This window comes from Perissodus microlepis, chromosome 13, assembly GCF_051167445.1.
Source record: "Perissodus microlepis isolate ML-2025 ecotype Zambia chromosome 13, ASM5116744v1, whole genome shotgun sequence".
NCBI lineage: Eukaryota > Metazoa > Chordata > Actinopteri > Cichliformes > Cichlidae > Perissodus > Perissodus microlepis.
Genome location: NC_140473.1, coordinates 5,010,971 through 5,027,748, shown reverse-complemented (window position 1 = coordinate 5,027,748; position 16,778 = coordinate 5,010,971). Strand labels below are relative to the sequence as shown.

The 16,778-nt window shown below is 42.5% G+C and overlaps 1 non-coding gene across 1 annotated transcript; it reads right to left on the bottom strand.

Moving 5' to 3' along the window:
- Positions 1 to 15,003: 15,003 nt before the first annotated feature.
- On the bottom strand, positions 15,004 to 15,097 carry trnai-uau (transfer RNA isoleucine (anticodon UAU)). Its single transcript has 2 exons — positions 15,060 to 15,097; positions 15,004 to 15,039 (listed from the first exon to the last, which is right to left on the bottom strand). It is a non-coding gene; the product is annotated as a tRNA-Ile (tRNA).
- Positions 15,098 to 16,778: the final 1,681 nt, after the last annotated feature.

Here is a 16,778-nt window from a genome sequence, read left to right as displayed (position 1 = left end):
TTGAGGACGGTGAAGAGCTTTTCACTGCCTTTCTTGGCTCAAATCAAAACAGCGGAGAAAACCCATCTGCCTTCTTGAACCGTCTTCACAGCCTTCTCACACGAGTCATTTCTAGAGGGGGAGCCCCTCCTGCAAATGTAAATGAACTGCTTCTTAAGCAATTCATTAGAGGTTGCTGGGACCAAAGCTTGATAATAAGTCTCCAGCTTGAAGCAAAAAAGAGCTTTCCACCCTCATTTTCAGAGCTTCTCCTCATGTTAAGGACTGAGGAAGAGTGTCGTTTCGCCAAGTTGGACCGCATGAAGAAACATTTGGGTGCAACAAAAGCTGCTGCACATGCACACTCAGTTTTTAGTATGCCCGCCCTTGACCAAGCGCCACTTGCGACTCCGACTCCAACCGACAGTGAAGCTGTGAAACTCGAACAAAAAGTTAATGAGCTCACAAAGCAAGTTGAACAGTTAACTTTAACTCAAAGGCCAAGGGGCACCACCCCAAGTACTGAACCTCTTGTAAGCACTAAATCCAAATCTGTGAACCCAAAACCGAATGAAACTGCCAAGCTTGAAAGTCAAATAGCCAAGTTGACCAAACAAGTCCAAATGCTTGTCCAAAGACATTCAACCAAACCTGAGAAATATGAGCCCAAAAATTCTCTAGCTGTCAACACCAGAAACTCACAGACATTTGCTAAAGTCCCTGGCACACCTAGGGCATGGTTTTGCTTTAAGTGTGGGGAAGACAATCATATTGCAGTAAGCTGCACAAATGACGCTAATCCCACACTTGTCCGAGAAAAGCATGCAGAGTTGAGAAAGAAACAGGCTGATTTTGCTGCACGACAGGCCACAGCCCCGTTTGCTTTAAACTAGTGGCAGCTCCTGTCGTGGGACACCCAGGAGCTGAAACCCTTGATTCCCCCAGTCCCGAGACATTAGCTTGTGGTCCTGAAGTGCAAATCACAGAACCCATTCATCCCATAGACAGCCTAGATCCTAACTGCCTCTTCCCTCAAGGTCTCATAGGCCCACGCTGTGCAGCCTCAGTACTTGTTGACGGGGTACCCTGTGAATCCATAATGGACTCAGGCTCACAGGTTACGACCATTTCTGAGTCTTTTCACAAGATGCACCTTTCCCACCTTCCCATCCAGCCAATACATGCTCTTCTTGAAATTGAAGGAGCAGGAGGGCAAAACGTGCCATACTTGGGTTATGTTCAGACTTGCATTACATTTCCCGAAAACATTGCAGGCAAAGAACAACAATTAGCTGTCTTGGCCCTTGTTGTTCCTGAGTGTCACTTTAACAGTAGAATTCCGCTGTTGATAGGGACAAATGTGCTTTTACGGGTTTATGGACAGTTAGCACATCAAGATGGTCCCAAGTTCATTTGTAAGCTACACTCTAAGCAGTTTGCAACGATCCTTCAACATGTTGCCCAAGTACAAAGAAATGATACTCATTCCTGCCCTGTCATGTTGCATAGCAAAGGGGCAGTGACAATCCCTGCAAGACACAAACAATGCCTAATGGGAAATGTGAGGTTAAGAAAGAACAACCGGAACACAAGTTTTGTCCTTGAGCCGCATGAGCAATACAAGTTACCAGGTGGATTGCTTCTTGAATCGGCTTTAGTAGACATTCCTTTTAATTCCAGCAGTAAAGTACCTGTCATTGTACACAATGTTAGTGAACATGCTGTTACGTTGCAGTCAAATAGCATTGTCGCTCAAGCTTGTGCAGCCCAACACGTTTCCCCACTAGCATCGAGTCAAACTCGGAATCCTCCAAGTCACGATGAACCAGACAGCGACAACCTCAAATTCAACCTTGATGATTCTCCCATCCCAGAGCAATGGAAAGAGCAAATTCTGAGAAAACTGAGATCCATCCCTGAAGTTTTTGCTCTCGATGACATGTCCCATGGCCACACCACAGCTGTGAAGCACCAAATCAAATTGAACAATGAAACACCTTTCAAAGAGCGGCCAAGACCCATACACCCAAGTGACAGAGAAGCTGTGAAACAACATCTAAGAGAATTACTGGATGCAGGCATCAATCGAGAGTCACAAAGTCCTTTCGCCTCACCAATTGTATTGGTAAGGAAAAAGAATGGCTCGATAAGGCTATGCATAGATTACCGTAAACTAAATCTAAGAACTATTCGAGATGCATATGCCCTGCCAAATATTGAGGAGACATTCACAGCTCTGAGTGGAGCTAAATGGTTTTCGGTCATGGACCTTAAGTCCGGTTACTATCAGGTGGAGGTAGCCGAGGAGGACAAGCCTAAGACAGCCTTTGTGTGTCCTCTTGGCTTCTATGAATTTAATAGGATGCCACAGGGTGTTACAAATGCCCCAAGCACCTTCCAATGCCTGATGGAGAAGTGTGTGGGTGATCTCCACCTCACCGAAGTGCTTGTCTTTTTAGATGACCTGATTGTGTTCTCAGACACATTAGAAGAGCACGAATCCAGGCTAATGAAAGTTCTTACTCGCTTGAGAGACTACGGTCTTAAATTATCCCCAGAAAAATGCCACTTCTTCAAGACATCTGTGAAGTATTTAGGGCATGTTGTGGATGCTCACGGAGTCCACACCGATCCCGAAAAGATCTCTGCTCTGAAATGTTGGCCGCGCCCATCCAATTTCAAAGAGCTTAAATGTTTTTTAGGCTTCGCTGGATACTATAGGCGTTTCGTTGAAGGGTACTCCAAGATAGCCAAACCGTTGAATCATCTCACTGCCGGTTACCGGCCACCGAAGAAGAGAGGCAAGATTTACAAGAGAGAACCGCCCAGACTTTCTTACAGTCCCACTCAGCCTCTCGGGGAACAATGGACTCATGAGTGTGAAACCTCCTTCCGAACAATAATCGAAAAGCTGACTTCTGCACCAATTCTTGCTTTTGCCAACCCACAACTCCCCTATGTATTGCACACGGATGCTTGTCGGGATGGGTTGGGAGCTGCGCTCTACCAGGAGCAAGAGGGGAGGCTGAGAGCAGTTGCTTATGCTAGCAGGGGGCTTTCTAAGAGTGAACAGAACTATCCCACACACAAACTTGAATTCTTAGCCCTCAAGTGGGCTGTGTGTGAAAAGTTCAATGACTACCTTTACGGTTCTAGCTTCACAGTCCTGACCGACAATAACCCGCTAACTTATGTTTTGACAACTGCGAAATTAGATGCGGCAGGACACAGGTGGCTGGCTGCCTTGTCTACTTACAATTTCAATATTAAGTACAGGGCAGGTCAAGCAAACAAAGATGCTGATGGGTTGTCACGGCAGCCCCAAGAGCCTCCTCATGAAGATGAGGCATTTGTCAAAGAAAAAGCTCGCATTGATGACATGAAAGAACGTCTCATTAACATGCCAAACAATCTTGACCATGAAACGTTTTCTGCCTTGTGTCAGCGTCACTCAGTGTCATGCCATTCAGAAACCCTCTCAGTTGTCGAGAGTCTTGCTATTGACCCCAGCTCAGTCACTGAGGCTTATGGAGAAGACATCTTACCCTCAATGACAGATGCTGATTGGTGCGCTGCACAAAAGGATGATCCTTCTCTCGCTCGTGTTATAGCCCTGTTGGGAAGAGGCTTGAAACCCAGCCCCAAAGAAACAAATCTTGAATCGTCAGATGTTAAACTCCTTCTGAAACAATGGAACAAACTCGAGCTCAGTAATGGCGTGCTTTACAGGAAATTCAATGACAGAGATTCCCTTGTGTACCAGTTAGTACTGCCCCAAAAGTACCGCGACAGAGCCCTGAAAGGTGTACATGACGAGGTTGGTCACCTCGGGGTTAAGCGTGCCTTACATCTCGCTCGGGCAAGGTTCTACTGACCACGAATGGCTCAGTCCATTGAAGAGAAGTGTAAGAAATGCTCACGTTGTCTCATGAGGAAGGCCCTTCCCCAAAAGGCTGCTCCACTACAGAATATCCAGGCAAACTTACCCTCTTGAGCTAGTGTGCATTGATTACTTGTGTATTGAGCCCGATAGTCGAGACACCAGAAATGTGTTAGTATTGACGGACCATTTCACAAAATTTGCAGTCGCGGTCCCGACAAAAGATCAAAAGGCTAAGACAATAGCCAGGGCTCTTTGGGATCACCTTATCATCCCCTATGGTATCCCTAGCCGTCTGCTTAGTGACCAAGGCAGAGATTTTGAATCTAAGCTTGTTAAAGAGCTCTGCACATTGATTGGGACAAGCAAAATTCGCACAACGCCCTATCATCCGCGAGGAAACCTGGTGGAAAGGTACAATAGGACTCTCTTAGACATGTTAGGCACACTGGAGGACAAAGACAAGTACCATTGGAGAGACTTTGTTAGGCCATTAACACATGCCTACAACTGTACACGAAATGACACAACAGGGTACTGTCCATACGAACTTATGTTTGGCAGACAGCCGAGGTTGCCTATTGATCTTGTCCTTGGTACTCACCCGGGCAAAACCAGTCCAAAGTCTTACTCTGACTATGTTAAAGGTCTTCGCCAAAACCTCCAAGAGAGTTACACCCTTGCCAGCGAACACTCACAAAAGATGGGTGAGAAGAATAAAATGAGGTTTGATAAAAAGATCAAAGCTGCAGAACTGTTTCCAGGTGACAGAGTTTTAGTAAGGAACGTGAATGTTAGAGGGAAGCACAAACTTGCTAACCGTTGGGAACAAAATATTCACATTGTTGTCAAACGGGTCAAAGACAGCCCAGTGTATGTTGTCAGACCGGAAAACGGAGACGGCCCCCAGCGTACATTGCACAGGGATTTGCTTCTCCCTTGCGGGTTCTTACCTGTTGAAGATCAGGGTGGATCGGACTCTCAAAATGGGAATCAAAGGAAAATGAGGACCAGGAGTAAACCAAACCGCACAAAAGGCAACGACAAGGATAATGGAGGAGAGTACAGTGATGAGGATGAGATGAGTGATGAAGAGGGATTATGTTTTGGCACATGGAATCCACAAATCATCACAAAAGGCCCTTACATTCAAACTGAGTCAGCTCATCCTAAAGCCCAACAGCAAATGGACAGTCATCCCCCTGTATCATCCCCTGACACTGCTGTACCGGAAACGTCCTTACCTGATATTGGAAAACCTACCTTGATACAACCTGAAGTCTCTAACACAAGTCATGTGGACTATGTTCCTTCCGATGCTAGGTCTTCAGACCATGTTGTGATTGACATTCCCGAACCCAACTTGACACCTACCATGACTGATGCAGATCTCACTCCACCAGAGCCTGCAGTCATTAATGATGATGCTGTTAGTACTGATGCTGGTGCTACAGAACCAGTGAGGTTGAGGCGCTCTGACAGAGAAAGACGCCCACCTCAGAAGTTCACTTATGATGAGTTAGGAGAGCCGCTGACCTTGGCTATTAGCTCCTTTTTCCAAACCTTAGGTGTTGCATTCTCCAAAACTGTCATGTCACCTTTACCAGGCCCCAGTTGGTCAACGATGCATGAAGGGACTCATGCCGTTTAGAGGGGGAGAGTGTAACCCATGGTTATTTTATTGCCAATTGTATTCTGTTTTTATTCTAATTTGAAGTGTTACTGTTTTGTTAAATGCTGAGTTTTCCCATGTACCGTGAATGCACCATAGCGCGTGCGTGGTGACTTTCTTTCACTGCATCCGCCTGCACGGAGCTAGATGAGCAAAGCTGTGTGGATATTCAGTCCTGTAACGTGTTGCGCTACGGAATTAATGTTTTCTTTGAAGAATATCCTGGCTGGGTTTTTTTTTATGTGGTAGAAATCTGCTGCAAGGACCGAGCGGTGCCATCTAAGGACTGGATGCCACTGGAGGTGCCTAGAAAGGACGTTCTCAATCTGAAGGCCACCTGTTTCCTTGGAGGGTGGTAGGATACAACGATTTGCAATTTTTTTTTTTGGATTAACGCTTTTTCTGAGATCTCAGGTCGCTTTATGTTGTTACTTTTCCTTTTTTGGGTCAGATCTGATTCCACTTAACAAAAAAAACTGATGCATCAAAAAGCAAACCAGTGACTAAAGACAATTAACACTTACTAAGAACACTGAATACTAAGTGCACTGAACTGAAATGGACAGCCTACATAATACATTTATGGACACTTTAAGTGATATATTGTACATTGTTGAGATTTACATGTTTGAAATGATTTAAATGTTTTGTTCATGTCTATGTTTTGGACCATTTAAATGTTGAATACACTCAAATCACTTTTCTCCCTTTAAGTTGTTGTCAGTGTCTCATTCTGAGTGGAGGGATATTCCTTCTTTAAGTTGAGTTACCACTGCCAGTCTCCTTACGATCCTAACTGAACCCAACAAGAGTAGATTCTCAAATATTGTTTTTTTTCCTTGACTTTGTATGACAGATTACTGTGGATTCGACTGATTTTGGACTACTCAGTGTGGCGTGGGTGTGGTCTCTGGCCAGCTGCAGAGGAGGGGTGACGCAGTGAGCTCCCGGGGCGGCGCAGGGGCGGGGTGAACAGGTGTGCTGGGATCTGACAGTGATTGTGTCTCTTTATATGTTGGCAGTGACAGTCGGAGGAGGAGGGCGGACGTGACAGCAGAGAGAGAGAGCTGGAGTGTCTGTGTCCCAGTAAACCACAGTGTTAAATAAAAGTTCTGCTGTCGTCAAATTCGCTCCGGCTTATGTTTCTTGGGTCCAACGTTACACTCAGTTAAAAAGGGTGACACATAGATCCATCCTGCCTTGTGTTGGTGGTTCAGGCTGTTGGTGGTGGTGAAATGTGTGGGAGATATTTTCTGAACTCCACAGTCTACCTGAGTATTGTTGCTGTCCATGTCCACACCTTTATGACCACAGTATACCCATTTCTAATGGCTAGAAGGTGTTACAAGGGTCTTGAACAAGATAATGAGCCACCAGATCTCAATCCAATAAGTGCATCTGCTGGATGTGGTGGAAAGGGAGAAACGCACCATTGGTGTTAAGTCGACAAATCCACAGAAACTGCATCAGGCTATCATGCCAATACTGATCCAAATCTCTGGGCAATGTTTCCAGCACCTTGTTGAATCTATGCCACCAAGAATTAAGGCAAGAGAGGATTCAACCCTGTATTAGCAAGATGTACCTAATAAAGCTTCTGGTGAGAGTTTAAAGCAGAGGCTGAAAAATGAGCCACTGTGGACAAACTGCAGTTCCTCTTCCTGCCACTTGAGGCTTGGTCCAAAAGGGAATGAATCTCCACAGGCTGCCATGCTAAATGTGCAACTTTACTGCATTTAAAAAGAGCAATAACAATTTTAGCCTAGTACAAATGAAAGTTTTGGCACTGTATGGATAGTTTCTTCCTTCGCAATAATTCTAAATGGGGTAAATTTTTCTTTTTATAACTCGTTCACTTACAGGCAGCTGGAGCCAGCCTGTGTTGACTAGGCCTCATTCACTATTTTGAGCCATTAAACTGGACCTCTTTACTGTGTGTGTCTTTCAGAACATTTTTAATGGCATTTTAACATACAAAGGCACAACCAAAACAAGAGCAACTAGCAAATGCTAGACCCATAAAATGTGCATAGTGTGGTGAGATTAGATCCATGTAGGACAAACATGCAAAGCCAAAAGCTTTCTTGGGCGACAAAAAACAAGGTCCAATTAAGGTAACATGCCACAAGTCTACAACGGCTATTCCCAGTCATTTAAGAGGGAGTGCAGGGGGGCGCTGGTCGAATAACTGCACAGTAATTCTCAGGAAAAACTGGGGTAAATTAGATCTCAATAATTACCAAATTCCACATTCCTGTGTTATCTCATAGCAATAATGGTAAATGTGCCACAAGGTCAGCAATCATATCACCAGCATACTCTGTACTCCTGTCTTACAGAGCAGCATTTATGAAAGTTGTTGTATTCATATAATTATGTACTTTTATAGTCATGTGCAAGGGATACATTTTATGGAATAGGATTAAAGTCCTGCTGTCTGCTCCTAGTTGCACATGTGGCTCTGGGATGGCATCTATATGTCCTACAAATAACTCATTGATTTGTCTGTAATGACCCCTTAACAAAAATCCTAACATGAGCATTTGACTCCCTCCCAGACAATCCTACCCCATTACATACTTTATACTTTGTAAAAAGAAACTTTGACATGCACTAGTGAGAACCATATGCTGTCATTGTATACACAAAACTACACATAAACATGAAAGAAAGAGCAGATTATGTAGTCAGTTGTAAAAACATGTTAAAATATGCCCAGCTATGCCAAGCGCCTTTCCCTAGCCAAACACACATACACACGAATCCCTATTCCCTCACAAATGCACTAATCAGGCATCCTTCCCTTCTTTTCCGGCCACAGTGACGTTGAGCTGGCAGCGCAGCAGGTAGAGTACACAATCGCGCTGGCACACAATCAGACAGTCAGCTTCCTCTATCAAAGGTCATCATTCTTATTTATACTATCCGTATCTGACTCATGCTGTCGTTACACAGTGAGCAAAAACGGACACAATGGATGTATTATAAACGATCGGGTCCATATTAAGAATTTGCAGGACTGATGAAACGCACCTGGCTCATGCGAAAATGAAGATGATGGTATTTGTTATAGCAACAAAGCAACAAACACACAAGTCATGGTGACCGGAGGGAAGTATGTGCATGCGTGTGTGTGTGTGTGTGTGTGTGTGTGTGTGTGCTTATGTGGTAAAAGCAGATGGTTTAAGGAATTTAGAGATCTAAAGCATGGATGTGTGTGTTTATCTGCTTATGCAAACCGTTAGTGGGAAGAAAAAGAGAACAACTATCAAGGAGACAACTGTGAGAACTCACATCTCCGAACTCTCATCCCTCTTCCTGCAGTGATTTCAGGTCATTCCAACCCAGAGTGCTACTTGGCTCCAACTCTCAGGAAGGACCTTTTTAGAGATTCTGGCCTACCATCAGGTCACACACTCTTCCTCTTCCAGAGGGCTCTCTGCACGCATAAATCAAACACACCTCCTCCCCTCACCATGCATGTGACATATATCTGGATGGGCAGGCCAGTCTTAGAGGATGTGGTCTCTCACCAGGCACCCTTAGGCCAGAATCCCAAGTCTAGGGGAGCAGGGCGGACGCTGGAATCCAAACAAACTCTCCAACATGGATGATAATTCTCCCCATGCAATTTTTTGACAAATGAGAACTTTAAATCTTGCAGGGAACATATAGGAAGCTGCAGAACTAAAGGAGGTTCGAGTTTCCTGGCAGCTATGGGAGTGAAATAGTTTCCTGGATCTAAAATGAATGCATTCATATGCATCTATAACACTGATTCATACAACATGTCGCATACCTAATCCAAGAGGCCGTAAATGAGGAGCGAAATCCTGCAAATCCTTTAAATCCACTGTAATTTCCAAGAAGAATGTGTGTGTGTGTGTGTGTGTGTGTGTGTGTGTGTGTGTGTGTGTGTGTGTGTGTGTGTGTGTGTGTGTGTGTGTGTGTGTGTGTGTGCGTGTGTGGCTGGAGTTGGCAAAGGAACCAGCCTGTTGGAGGGATGTTTAATTAGGTTAAGGAGGTCCAGCAGGGAAGACAGCCAACTAGCCTTACACACCCTTGTTCCCGACACACACATATACACACACTTGTTAACTCTTCACTTCTTAAGTGCATCTGGCTCGTCGGGCGCAGCACAGTGTTCAGTTCACATAAAACTTGGACTACTGTTACAAGTTTTCCAGATCCCACCTGCTGCTGGACTCACTTTTCATTATTCCTGAGTGAGAATGTGCAACACAAATTACAGTAACTGGCGTCATCACGTTTATTTTTAGTTTCTAACAGCTTGACAAAGCTAATATAGGAGTGTAGAATAAGCAATTTTGCGCTTTGCATTCTCTTCAAACATAAAATATGTCGAGCATACTGCAGGTGCAACAACAGAAAATTCGATAAAGTGTTTACACTTTACAGAAGATAAATCTCATTATTCAATCCAGGAAGTGGTTTGATTTTAACCAGATGTTAAATATCTACCACTTCACTTGTAACTTGTTTGTGCGTTAGGAGTAGCTTCACGCCTATCCCTTTGTATGGACCTTTTACCTACTTGGCATCCAAACAAAGCCTTGCAACAAGGAAACTTCAACTATAGTTGCTTAGCGTGTGGCTAAAATGCATCCCTGACTGGTTAGGAGTAAAGATTAAAATACATGAATACTCCTATGACATATGACAGCTATGTCGAAGCTTCTGCTGGGTTTTTGATAAAGAACAGTAAAGGTTCCCTATTGATTAGTGCTGTATGAGTGGGCTCCTGTTTAGTTAGAAGATGTTAGTCTTACCACTTGTCCAGTGTGTCAAGATATAAATCAATGCAAGGAGAAAAGCAGCAGACTGTCTAAGTTCATTGTGTACAATAATACAGAAGGAGAAATGTTGCTGTCGCGCTGATGGTTTGGAAGAACTTTGACAGGCTTGCACTGTTGCCTTACAGCATGAAGGTCCTGGGTTCAAATCCACTAGCTGGGCCTTTCTGTGGGTAGTTTGCATGTTTTCCTCAGGTCTTCATGGGTTCTCTCTGAGTACTCAATCTTCCTCCCAAAGACATGCAGTTAGCAGGGTTTGTTTTACAAACTAAATTAATCTAAATTACCAGTGCTGTTAACTGGTGAAGCCTGAATTGAATAAGAGAAAGAAGATGGAAATATTATTGAGAAACTCAGGTAAACTCACAAGGTTTCTTTTCACTGTATATAATAAACTGCCCAAACTTTACCACATATCCATTTTTGTACCTTTTAATTGTTGATCCTAATACCACGGTTATTTAAAACCTTACTTTTGACCATAAAGAAACATACTGTATTGGTACAAGAAGTACCAAGAAGTTTGGTACGATCATGCCGTCTGCTTTGGCTGTAATGTACTACACTTGCATACAGCCTCTTATTTTAGAAAGAGCCGTAGTATTCGCTTCTTCATCCAGTCATTTCCATGGAAGTGGCAGAAGATTAATCAGGATTGCTAAATGTACTTTCCATAATATTCTTTCCCAGTTCCTCCTTGTTGATCCTGAATCACACCAGGACACTCTGTTGAGTCTACCTGCAGGTTTCCCATCATCGGGACATGGAAAACCCAGGCGTCGTAATCGCTCCAGCTGGCTCTTGTCGACATGAAAGAGTGGATCTAGTCCAAGCTTTAGCCCGACGCATGAGTCCCTCAACCTGTGTGTAAGGCTATGGAGGAAAATAATTTGGGCCTCTTGTTTCCACAGTCCTGCTGTGTTGATCACACCCCACAGCTCATGACTGAGTGATATCGGCTGACAAACATCAGTCCATCTAACCATCTGGCTTTCCATTTTACCACCACTGGCAAACAAGAACTTGAGGTACTGGACCTGGGAACACCTACAATCAGCTGGGGTAAGAAAACTGGAAAACTGTGGACTGCTAGCGTCCTGTTAGCTTTAGCACAATCTTCTGTTCAGACTGGAGAAGTCGATACTTTTGCTTCTGAGGCCACAGTTCACCTCTGGAAAGTGTTGGATTGTTCCTTTACCACTTTGTAAACTGTAAGGACAGCCCTTTGAGTGACTTTGCTATTTTATTACTTTCAATCTCAAGGTCTCTTACACAATGTCCCATATCCATCCACACACACAATCACACAGACAGGCAAACTATCAGCTGTTGAGGCAGATGATAATAATAAAGTGCTGGAGACATTCACAGTTTACCTTGGGAAAGCAGAAGTTGAAAAAATGTAAATGGCACGGCTGGGAATTCTTCACCAGATGACTCCCAACATTCACACACTTCCCCAGAAAGACCAGCCACATACATAATTGACTTCCCAGGAACAAACCATTATCTCACGTCCTCCTCAAAAACTTATTCAACCCTCCCTGGCTGCGGGTCACATCTAGCTCACACACATCTCCCCTTCTGACAAGACACACCTTTGACCTGAAGTTTCACTGGTGTGCAGCCAGGAAAAATGACATCATTTCCTTTCGGTGACTTGACAGGCACTCCATCAGTAAAGTCCCTCTGGGTTTGAGAGAGCAGTGGAAGAAAAAAAGCAAAACAAAACAATAATGATAATAATTATACCTTCACACGTAACGAAGAGCAGAGCCCACGGGCCACAATACATAACAGCTGGGCCTGGGAGCTGTCAGACGGCTAGATAGTGAGTGAGCACTCTGCTAACAAAAGACAGATGTGAATTACAGCTTGTGACACATAGCTGTGTGGTTAGTAACAGCCCGGGGGCAGTCGGGGATCTAAAGATCCTAATATACTATTGCAAGGTACATTTCAAAACTGAAATGCTGCACTGAAGTTGAGGGATTTTCATTCCATGTATATGTACATGCAACGCTTCCGGCACAAACCGTTCTTGTGGGAAACAATCATTCTAAAGATGGCAGTCTCAACAGGTACATAAATTGCACTCGTGTAAAATGAATTTGGAATTTATTAAATAAAAGTCTCTGTGGTTAATTTGTATCATTAAAGACCACACCAGTTTCTGCACTGATTGGTGCATGCAAGCCAGATCAGGTTAGAGATCCAAGAACAGGTCTTGCCACAACACCTACAGGCTCGCAATTATCGCGCCTTTGTATCCTGTTTATTCTCTTCGTCACACTCACCACTCTTCCTTTCCCATCAGATGTTTTCAATCACTTATTTTCTCACTGCTAAATATCAGCCATACACACGAACTCTCACAAAAGCAAAGCTTTAAATCACTGAAATGGCTCCACTTTTACATCCCAGCAAGCCAAAGCTATGAAGTGCCTTTATGTGAAAATGCAATCAAAAGGCAAATTGTCAACATGTCAGATGACATGGAGCTTGTTTTCTGTGAATATGGTACTCATTTTGGTTTGTCCTTTGGGTGTGTTTGGGCAAAACAAGTAAGTAGGCTGGTTCACATACAGTGTTTTTCTTCTTTAAATAACTTGTGTCACTCACTTTCTGTTTACTGTCCACACTTCAATGAACACATCAGCAACTTAGCATTTAGTATCTTGCCCAAGGATACTTTGGCATGCATACTGAAACAGCAGTAATTTAAACCACCATCCCTCCGATTAGTAGATTGCCTGCTGTACCTCCTGAGCTGCAGCCACTCCAAAACAAGTTCTTAATCAACCACTTTAGCCCATAAATTTAATGACTGTGAGCCAACACTTTAAAACTGTTTACATTCTAACATTTGTCTACTCTCTCCCATAGTTTATGCTTTCCTATCTATTTTGTTGGTCGTAGTCACCCTGCACTCCTCTTTTCTGTTTTCTCTAGTGGCTCCCTTATCCAGAAAACCCTGCAGGTCCCTTTCTTCTGCAGTGGAGTTCGTCCACCCCACTGGGTAACTTCTGCTTGTTGAGCTTTCTCTCTGATGCTGTAATGTCGACACAAATGCACTATGTAAATAAAATCACTGACTGCATTTAGCTTTAATGCTGCTATTTTCTTTATCTGCATTACAATTCCTCTCACATAATTATATCTCAGACTGTATGTTTTTGGCTCTTATCTTCTAACGATAACAGAAATCTACTGTTTGCTTAACCATTTTTGCTTTTCCTGCTCTGACACATTTATTCTAATATAGATAAAGCACATGCTGAGAGAATAAAGCTGGTTCTCACTGGACACCAAGTGAAGGGAGAAGGGGGTGAAAAGATAACATTGGCAGAATGAAAGGACACTCCTGCAAATGTTTGGGCAAACAGGCAAGGTGTGGTGATGATAGGCACTGCAATGAAAATGTAAAGAAAACTAACAAAGTGTGTTTGCTTGGACTGGAGGAGACACGGGTAATGTCTTGAACAGTGTTGGATTTCACGGTGAAAGTCTTTCAGTAGACCTCGTTTTCGACTTATCCGAGGCAAATGATTTCAGCTTTGCATCATATCATCTTGTAGCACTGCTTGTCCATTTTTATATCGTACACACGACAAATATAGTAAATCAGCTTTTTCCCCCCTGCTCTACTCATATGTATTTTCATTTACATCGTCACAAAGATAGACCTCAGTCATGACTTACTCCAAAAGACAGTTTCGTCAGTCTTTCAAAAATACAACAATAAAATGCAGACATCCATATGTCCAGAACGTGCAGACAGATGAGAACACACAGAGTACAGACATGGGAAGACGTTGGGGGGAAACTGTTTTTATTCAAACAGCAGAGACAGCCAGTCAGATTCAAACGTCAGGAAAAACAGCGCAGCTAATCCAAACGTTGGACAACAGCGACATCTAGTGGTACAAGGGCAAAGGGAAATGTGAAGTCACAGTTTTGGAAATCTACTACATACACTTGTCGCTCAGCAGTGAATCACGTGCTTTGAAATTTGTTTTTGTATTCAAACCGTGTTATGGTGTTCATATCAGCAGCTTGAGTACAAGCTCTGTAATGGAAGCAAAAGGTTTGAAACCGCGGGGATGGGGCACACACACGGAAGGAATAAACAGTGTATATATAATAAATTCGTTGCACAAAGATGCAAAAATATTCATGTATTCATCTATTATTTTCTTAAAGTTTTTATATTTTCTAAAATATCATATAAAATATCACATCGTGCAAGACGGGGGAATACGAATTCAACATTTCACTTCCCTGTCAGAGTGAGAAGGTGCAGAGATGGAGAGTTGCTGCCTCCTGCTGGCGTTAAAGCGCAAGTGTCGCTTAAGTGTAAACACTACGTAGTCCTGCATTCAAATTTAAAACTGTAAGTTAGATAATTAGAACTAATAATTAAATAATTAATAATTAAAACTAATTAGATTAAAAAGTAGGCTTGTCATATTTAAATTTGTATTATCTTTAGTTTAAATGGAGCCAGCGTACAAACTTTGAGCGTCGACAATAAATTGTTTACAGTGAATTTTTAATAAGTCTATCAATCACCCTGTGATGCGGGTGACAAGCTGTCAGAGGTCGATTTACAAAAAAAGATTAAACACCGGTAACTTCAGGGCGTACTATCAAAAGGCTGCTCCAGGTGAGGCTCGAACTCACAACCTCGGCATTGCTCTACAGTGTACTGTCATATAAGTACCGCGCGCTAACCGATTGCGCCACTGGAGCTCACTACGTTAAGCCTGCAGTTGGGCTTATAACCCTGAAACAGATGTGGCGTCACGTCACTGATGTTTACGGATTTTACACCTTTGATATAGTGATTGAATATAACGAGAGAATAATGTTTGTTTAAACGCGATGACGACCATCGGTGCATTTACTGACTTATTTTGAGAAAAGCTGCTAAGACGTGTTTAACAGCGGTAATGACAGGAGCGTCATGTACAAGTACATTTTAACTTATGGCTAAATAACATGTCATCTGAAGGTCTTAGTGCCTAACAAACTAACGTGTCTAAAGCTGCTTTATATCGCGTAACTGTTGGGTCAATGATATGGCTGTATGAAGTGACCCGGAAGTACTTGCGTGGCAGTGGCACGAAGAAGAAGAGCTGGTTGAATTTTGGCGCTGACTAGTGATGTGCGATACCACTGATTTCCTTTCCGATCCGTTACCAAGTAAAATTCAGGGTGGTATCACCGACACTGGTCCGATACCGATAATTTGTACAAAAACTTAATGTGTTACTGTATTTCAAATTCTTCATAGTGTTTTGTTGGTCGTTTCATAATGACTACAGGTCATCAGACTATTTGTTCTTATTGTTTAATTATGAAGAATTATCATATCGAAATAAAAAACCTTAAGTTGTGTGTTAATTGACGCTATCTGAACACATATATCTTGTCATTTAACATTTATATACTTGCCTGGACATTTCACACTTTCCCACATTCACAGCTGTGCTGTGGCACACTACAAATTTTGGTATCAATCCGATATCAAGTAAATATAGGGCCAGTATTGCCGATATCAGTACGACTAATTTTAAGTTATTTAGGCAGCTAATTGGGGGAGAGTAGTGTGCTATGACTTATAAGATGTATTCTCAATTTGCAAATTCTGAACACATTTTAATCACCACTATATCACCGTGATTGTTGCTTTCCACAGTAATTAGTTAACACAAAAAAACCCACACCTTTCAGCTTTTCATTTGTTTTGAAACAGGGTTTTTGGAGACCTGGAATGTAAAGTTTTCTATTTCTAAAGACCACAAAAAGGTTCTGACATTTGTCATAGTGCATGTTTGAGGTTTATTTTTAAAATTAACTATGATCATTATACTATAACTCATAATCTTTCACAAGGTTAAAACTTCAAAAGGAGCAGATTTTATCAAACAAGCACAGTTCAGTTCACCTGAGGGTTTAACTTAACCTGTCATTAAAGGTTCAAAAAATAACATGTCATGACATTAAATTATAAATGCACTGTTAATTAGCATTAATTATATTAAATTAATTAAAATAACATTAATTAACTATTAGCATGATCACTGCTTGTCAGTTAAATTGATTGATTATTTCATAAACAATCAGATCTTGTGGCTCACTCTGAATTAGCACTTTTCCTTTCATAAAGGATGGTCAAATCTATCCTCTGCTAAAGACGCTAATAACAGAAGTACTAAAGAAGCATAGTATTTTAAACTAACCTCCAAGCTGCCATTTTTGCCAAGATTTTAGAAAATACTTTGGCCACCTAACTGATTTATTTCATGAATTTATTTCTGCTCCCATAATACATTGACACAGCTCTGGTCAAGCTCTAAAATGATTTGCTGCTCACTCTCAGCTGCTCTCTATTGTAATTGTGGGGCGATCGTGGCGAGTTGGGAGGGAC